General features: G+C 44.8%; 1 pseudogene; it reads right to left on the bottom strand.

Annotated features, from left to right (window-relative positions):
- Positions 1-6,694: 6,694 nt before the first annotated feature.
- Positions 6,695-7,906, bottom strand: LOC100340099 (elongation factor 1-alpha 1 pseudogene; annotated as a pseudogene).
- Between the last annotated feature and the right edge of the window lie 45 nt (positions 7,907-7,951).

Raw genomic sequence — 7,951 nt, 5'->3', positions numbered from 1 at the left:
GGGAGTCACTGTGAATGCCATTGCAGATTGGAATAGCAAGATCTCATTGTAAGTCAGGGCTCAGGAGCCCCAGTGCCCAGCTAGATACACCCATAATAGCACAATCTACTTGGGCTCAGCATTAATCCCTCTAAAGCTCTCTCCCTCTTTCACTTTTAATCTGCAAATTGTAGTAACAATACTTCCTAGTGTTGTTATAAGGATTAAAGGAAAAATGCATGTAAAATGTTTATAAAGTGACTGAGACATAATAATCAAAATGTTTTTATTTTTCCCTTTTAAAAAACAAGTCCTATGGTAACAGTTACTGCTTTTCTCTCTCTCTCTCTCTCTCTCTCTCTCTCTCTCTCTCTCTCTCTGTCACACACACACACACACACACACACACATACCCTTTTCAGTTTGATGCTGGGTATATTGTAGCCACGTGATGAATAGCTTGAATTAAACTAATCAATATTTCACAAGTCTCATAAAAGTTCTATTCTACACTAAAATATTCAGACTAAACTTAGGTCTCCTCAAAGCCTCTGAACCTATAGATTTTATGAAACCCTCATGTTACATTCCTTTATCTGTTTCTTTATGCCATCTTTCTCATTATACCTATCAATTTGTTTCTTAAGGCTTTCACCCATGCTTTTTCCCATCTGGTTCTTAAAGTGAATCTCTGCAATACAGGTACCTAAAGAAGTAAACCATTGTATGAGTTGATAGTTGAAGTGCTAGGAGATGGACTTGCCCTAGGGCAGACCAATGTCCATGGATGGGGACTTCCTGTGTACCGTGTTTCATTCAAAGTCATGTGACGGGAATAACAGTTTCAAGGAGTGACAACCTCCATACCAATAAGCATCAGTGGGAAACTCGGTCAAGGCATTTTGGGTGTGAAGGGTAGGATCGGGTGGATTAGCACTGCTGAGGCTTGCCATGAGGTTGGGCTTTGGAGTCAGATGGATGTGGGTTCTATCTGCCCAGGGATTAGCACACTGATCCAGCATAGTGATCTGTCAGATGTGGTTCTTGATATTCACTTGTCAAGACTGTCATGTAGGCCAAATTAGACAATACAGGTGATGTATATCACATTGCCTCATATTATTTCCCCACCCTTTCAGGACCTTTACGTCTAGCACATGCTCTTCTGAACACCTGCTCTTCTCTATGCCATACTGTAGATTCTTCAGAGAGCTGAAACAGCTTTATAAATATAGTAGAGATGGGGTTGGAATATTAGACTTCTCAGAGATGCAGGACCAGTAGGATGCATGTGTGTGTTACAAGGGATTGGCCCACATGACGTTGGGGACTGGTAAATCTCAAGCTGGCAGTGTGGTCAACAGGAGCAGACCAGGAGAGTCAATGCTGCCATTCTAATGTGAAGACCAGAGAGCTGGAGATTCAGAAATGTCAATCGTGCAAATGAAACCCCAAAACCACCTGCTGGAAATTTCTTCCTGTTCATGTAGGCCTGCGTTCTTGTTCTATTCAGCCCCTCAGCTGAGTACCTAAGGCCAATCACACAATGATGAACAATCCACTTTCTCCACATTCACCAATTTAAACACTATTATCATTCCAAAGAACCCTCCAGGTTGACATGTAAAATTAATCATTATAAATACAAGGACTCCCACAAGACCACTTGGTGATTAATGTGACCAAGGGAATAATTTCCAATTTTTTAATAAGTTGGTATCACTTATGACCAATTACTTTTTCACAGTCTACATCACATGCTGTCTTTTGTAGCAAGACAGATTATGACCAAAAGTTACTGTTTTCTTTACCACTGTGGGTTCTGAACAGGAGTAGGAATCATGAAGTGAAATTTGAGATGGTTATGACAATCTGTAGAAGCTTTTAGGGATGCAATGGGCCTGACTGATGCATTTACACAAATTCTTCTTTGGGTAAAGGCTGTAAAGTGGAGAGCAGGTGGATTTCATCCTTCAGTTATGGTACAGGGAGGTCTGGAGACTTCAAGACTATTTGTGTGGTCTGGGTATTCCAGGGGACCATACATGTGAACTATGGCCACAGGATGCATTATGGTCTGAATTAGATTATGCTCTAGTGAGAAGAAAGTTTAGTGAGATAACATTTATATCAGAAAATGGTACTGATTGTACTTATTAACAGGTCAAACATAATAAACTAGAAGAAGTGAAATTGGATCTACCCCCTCAATGTTAGGTAGGGGCTAACCCTATCCTTAAATATATCCTTAACAGGTAAGCCACCTTTCTCAAGAACCCATTGCAGAGTCTCCAAGCAAAACACCAGAACAACAAATTATCCCTGTGTCAAAGCAAAATCCCTTGCATGTAATCTAGGTAAATCCATTGTTTTAATCTGCTCTGAATGCAAGGAAACAAAATGCATCTTTCTCATATTATGACCCCACCGTGAGTTTTCAGGACGTGAGGTACCCTAGCAATTTGTGGTCAAGCTGAAAAAAAATGGAGAACATTGTGTCCATTCAACACCATTCAGCCCCATGGCTTTCAGAATAAATATTTCTAAGGACAGAACCTAACTACTCTCTTACAGTCATGGATAGGACAGGAATATGAGGAAAGGGAACAGTTCTAGCAGCTGGTGCCCAGCCGGTCCTGGGGCCAATTGGTCTGCTCCCTCTGGACCAACCAATATCACCAGTAATAGAAATAACAATAACACTCCCCTCTGCGTGTAGAATCCTTTGATTTTCAAAAAGATTAACTCATACTCTCTTAATGTTTTTGAACATTTACACACCAGCAAGAGAAAACAAAGCAAAACATACACAAAAGTAAGAAAGTCATCATTATTTACGTGTTGGAAGGAAGGGACTTGTGGCCAAAAGAAAAAGAGGATTTATTAACTTGCCCACAATCGCACCATGAGAAAGCGGCAGAGCTGGATTGGAAATTACTTCCACCTCTCACAACCTTGGATCCAGACTCCACAGCAGCCGCTGGTGAGTGGGATGGGTCTGCACCTGCCCTTCCAGCTTCCACTCCCTCCTCCATGAAGGCTGCAATTTAGTCCCCTTTCTCCTGAACCCCCAGATGGAATGGGTTTGTAGGAAAGAAACCCATCACTCGATTGGTTGTTCTTTCTCAAATTCTCCTGGAAGCACTGTGCCACACTGCACAGAGGCCAAGAGCACAGTAATGCCCTGGGATTCCCCTGATGGTGCCTGGATCTAAACAGCCCTGGCCCTTGTTTTCCACAAGGCTTCCTGGATTCCTAAGAAGCCTGTAACCCACACTGGTCCCTCACTTCTTACTACACATGACATCCACATACTTCAGTAGCCCAGTGGTAATCTTTTTGTTTTAATTTAGTCCAATGATAACCTTTTTTCTCCCCCTTTTCCTTTTTGGTTTTGTTTGATTTTTTAAAAAAGATTTTCACGTATTTATTTGAGAGGTAGAGTTATAGACAGAGAGGGGAAGAGACAGAGAGAAAGATCTTCCATCTGCTGATTCACTCCCCAAATGGCCACTATAGTGGAAGTTCGGCTTATCTGAAGCCAAAAGCCAGGAGATTCTTTCAGGTCTCCCACATGGGTGCAGGGTCCCAAGTACTTGGGCCATCTTCTACTGCTTTCCCAGGCCATAAGCAGGGAGTTGGATCAGAAGAGGGGCGAGGGGCAGCCGAGACTCGAACCAGTGCCTACATGGGATGCCAGCACCGCAGGCGGAGGCTTAGCCTGTTCTGCCACAGCGCCGGCCCCTTGTCTGATGTTTTTATGCATTACCTCTATGATTTCTGGTTAACCTCTCCAGACATAATCATTGGGTCTACTGAAAATTAGTATTTACAGCCTTTAAGGAGTATTCTGTTGTAGTTGCTATTGTTGATCATGATGATGCTGTTGTTTCAAAATTCCAGGACCCTCCTTGGATAATTGAAGATTATTACTATCGTTATCAATAGGCAATGATATTACTCAAGTGCATTAGAAAAAGCAGGTGTTGAAATTGCCAGATCAGTTCTGTTTCACTCTACACCTACTCTTCACCTCCCTGTACTCCACTTCTTTGTCTCTGAGCACTTTCACACTGCCAAAACTACTTCCAGCTCTAAACTCTGTTATTCACACTACCTGTTGCCCAAAGCAGCGGAAGAGGGGTCAAGTAGATTCTTTGATTTTAAAGGCCACAGGGGATTGATTTAACATTCTTTCTCTTTTAAATATGCACAGTATGGCCATGACTTTCTTAAGTAGGTCATAGTTTGATGTAAGAACATGCTGGACATGTTGGCTTTTTTTTTCCCCCTCTTGGGGAGCAAAACACTGAAATACCTCGAGCATTTGTTTCCCTGGTGCATTCTGTTTGCATAACTCCCCTACCTCTGTTAGCAGGGATTATTGTAGGCCCAAGAAAATACCCCCAACTGGCACAGAGTCCACACCCCCCAAACTCCCCAAACCAGTCAGGCTTTATGGAGAGTTTTGCTATTCAAATATTTTCCCAGTTGTTTAGTCTTGGCCACACCCACAAAACAAACGCAACCACTCCAGAGCAGGGTGAGCAAACACAGCTCTGCTTCCAGCCTCTCCCAGGCCATGCACGCATTTGGCCTGAAGCTGTTGTGCTGTTTTGTACAAATGGAAGCCACTCAACCGCTTTTACACCTTATTTTAATGCCTTATTATTTCAAAGGGCTCTCTGTTCTTATTGACAATAATTACTGTTAACTCCTCCATCAAGTTCAAAGGCTCTCTGGATTACGAAACTTCTTCTGAGGACTAGCCGATTCATCCAGCTTGTTATTAAATTAGAACTATATTCTTGACCTGTTTTAATGAAGGTTTTATTATTGCTTTGTTAATATGCTTAACTATCACTTTGAAATCACATTCATATTTTTCTAATCTCCAGTATCTCTCTTAGGAGGCTACAGGCTCACTCACTGTTAGATGGGTGTTTTATGTCCCCCTACTCTGGTCCTAAATAGTCAAACTCACGTACAATTTCTCTATTCCTCCACCTCTACTCTCCCACAATGCAACCCTACACACACACACACACACACACACATACACACATGAGTAATCTGTCCAACCAAATAGCTTTACACTTTGATGTCAACGTACATCGTGTATGTATAGTAGATTCCTTACCCTTACCCTGCAAGCAATCGTCTCTCTTCCTCTCATTGTCCTCTTCCTAACCAGCTCCTCCACACCTTTGCTCACCCTCCCCTGGGTTCCCAAAAGCCCCTGTGGCCCCTCCCACTCAAGTCACAGTAGCACATGTCAACTAGCAGTAACACATGATGTTTACCTCTGGGTCCTCACTCTACAGCCAGATTATGGATTTCAAGAAAGTGGAATATTCCCCTATGTGTCTCACTGTGGGCTCAGAGTTTGAGAAAGAAGGCTCAGTGGACCTGCAATCTAGAGAGTTGACAAGTGGTTCTAGCTAACGTTTATCAGCTGTTCGATCTTGTATTATTCACTCACTCGCTTTTTGACCTCAGTTCCTCATTCCCAACTGTCTTACAGTATTGTAGCAAGAGGCACACGTGAGGTTCTCACAGAAAGTCTGAGATTCATCCCAGACTGTGCACAATTGTTTTCTCCCAAATTCATGAGTTCCTTGTGCTGGCTCCCCCTGTAGGGTGGATCTTGGGTGAGATCCTACCACCTCCAATGCCCCCACCCTCGCCACATTCCTGTCTTCTCACCTGGGTTGCTGCAGTGGCCTCTGAGCTCATCGCTCTGCTTCCATCCTTGCCTGGAGCTCCCTGCCGTCTCTTCCCAGTGGATCTGGGAAAGCCTGTGTCAGAGCGTGCCATCGCTCTGCTCAGAACTCTCCAGCTCCCTGTGGTCTTGCTCAGGGCCTCTGTTAGCCTAGCTCCTCCAGTCCCCCCTCAACAACCATGCCGGCTTTGCCTCCTGCTGGCTCCCGAACACACAACACATCCTCCCACCTCCAGTTCAGACTTGCTCTTTCTCTGCCTGGCACGATCCTCCCTGGAAGCTGCCTCAATCCCCTTCTCTCTTCTTTCAGCACCATTCCGTGCCTTCAAGTGATGTCGCCAAAAGGGCCAGGCATTGCATCTCTAATTCTCATTAAACCTTGTTTTAATGGGTCTCAAAATTCTGTGACAGATTTTTGGTCAAGTTGTTTCCATTGAAAAGTACTGATTTTAAAAACTAGTAACTTAAAACTGCCTTGCATGCACACACAGAAAATGGTCCACAAAATATTCTTGTTTTCTTCTGAATGTTTCACAACAGCATAGTTATCTTTTTTTTTTAAGATTTAATTAATTTATTTGAAAGATAGAGAGAGGCACAGGGAGAGAGAGAGAGAGAGAGAGAGAGAGAGGTCTTCCATCTGCTGGGTCCCTCCCCAGTTGGCCACAATGGTCAGAGCTGTACAAATCTGAAGCTAAGAGCCAGGAGCTTCTTTTGGGTATCCCATGAGGGTGCAGGTGCCCAAGGACTTGGGCCATCTTCACCTGCTTTCCCAGGCCATAGCAGAGACTAGATTGGAAGTGGAGCAGCCAGGACTCGAACCGGGACCCATATAGGATGCCGGCACTGCAGGCAGCGGCTTTACCCGCCATGCTACAGCAGCGGCTCAGTGCATCGTTATCATTAACCAGTCTTTTATTATTAAACTTAAATGGCCAATTAAGACACAGTTCTGAGACCGTTCTTCCACGACTGATTAGGACTGGGGTGGCAGGTATTAGGGGTAATATTTATTTAGCCTTCTCAACTTCCTGGGCAGACTTGGTGACCTTGCCAGCTCCAGCAGCCTTCTTGTCCACTGCTTTGATGACAACACAACAACTGTCTGTCTCATATCATGGACAGCGAAATGACCCAGAGGAGGATAGTCAGAGAAGCTCTCACCACACATGGGCTTTCCAGGAACCATATCAACACTGGCAGCATCACCAGATTTCAAGAATTTAGGGCCATCGTTCAACTTCTTTGCAGAATGATGATGGATCTTCCCCTTCAGCTCAGCGCACTTGCAAGCAATGTGAGCTGTGTGACAATCCAGTACAGGGGCGTACCCAGCACTGATCTGACCTGGATGGTTCAGGATGATCCCCTGAGCAGGGAAGCCAGCTACTTCCCCTGGTGAGTCGTTTTCGCTCTCACCAGCAACACTGCCAGGATGAACATCTCTGATAGACACGTTCTTGACATTGAAGCCCACATTGTCCCCAGGGAGAGCTTCACTCAATGCTTCATGGTGCATTTCAGTGGACTTGACTTCAGCTGTGATGTTGACGGGAACAAAGGAGGTCTGAGAACACTGGGCTCCACTCAGCCCACAGGGACAGTACCAACACCGCCAATTTTGTAGACATCCTGGAGGGGCAGGCGCAAAGGCTAGCCAGTTGGTCTAATCGGTGGGAGGATGCAATCCGGGGCTTCAAGCAGTATGGTTCCACTGGCATTGCCATCTTCATGGGTGACTTTCCATCCCTTGAACCATGGCATATTAGCGCTTGTCTCCAGCATGTTGTCACCATTCCCACCAGAAATTGGCACCAATGCCACTGTGCCAGGGTTGTAGCCAATTTTCTTCATGTAGGTGCTGACCTCCTTCACAGTTTCCTCATGTGTCTTCTGGCTGTAGGGTGGCTCCGTGGAATCCATCTTGTTAACACCAACAATTAGTCGTTTCACACCCACTCTGTAAGCCAGAAGGGTGTGCTCCTGTGTCTGCCCATTCGTGGAGATCCCAGGATACCAGCTTCAAACTCCCCAACACCGGCAGCAACAATCAGGACGGCACAGTCAGCCTGAGATGTGCCTGGAATCATGTTTTAATGAAGTCGCTGTCCCGGGACATCAATGATAGTCACATAGTACTTGCTGGTCTCAAATTTCCACGGGGGAGATGTTGATGGTGATACCACACCCATGCTTAGCTTTCATTCATCCAAGATTCACGCTTACTTGAAGGAGCCCTTTCTCAGCTCA

The sequence above is a fragment of the Oryctolagus cuniculus genome, chromosome 4, assembly GCF_051225735.1.
Source record: "Oryctolagus cuniculus isolate XC-2025 breed Fujian yellow rabbit chromosome 4, ASM5122573v1, whole genome shotgun sequence".
NCBI lineage: Eukaryota > Metazoa > Chordata > Mammalia > Lagomorpha > Leporidae > Oryctolagus > Oryctolagus cuniculus.
This window is presented reverse-complemented; position numbering and strand designations above follow the sequence as displayed.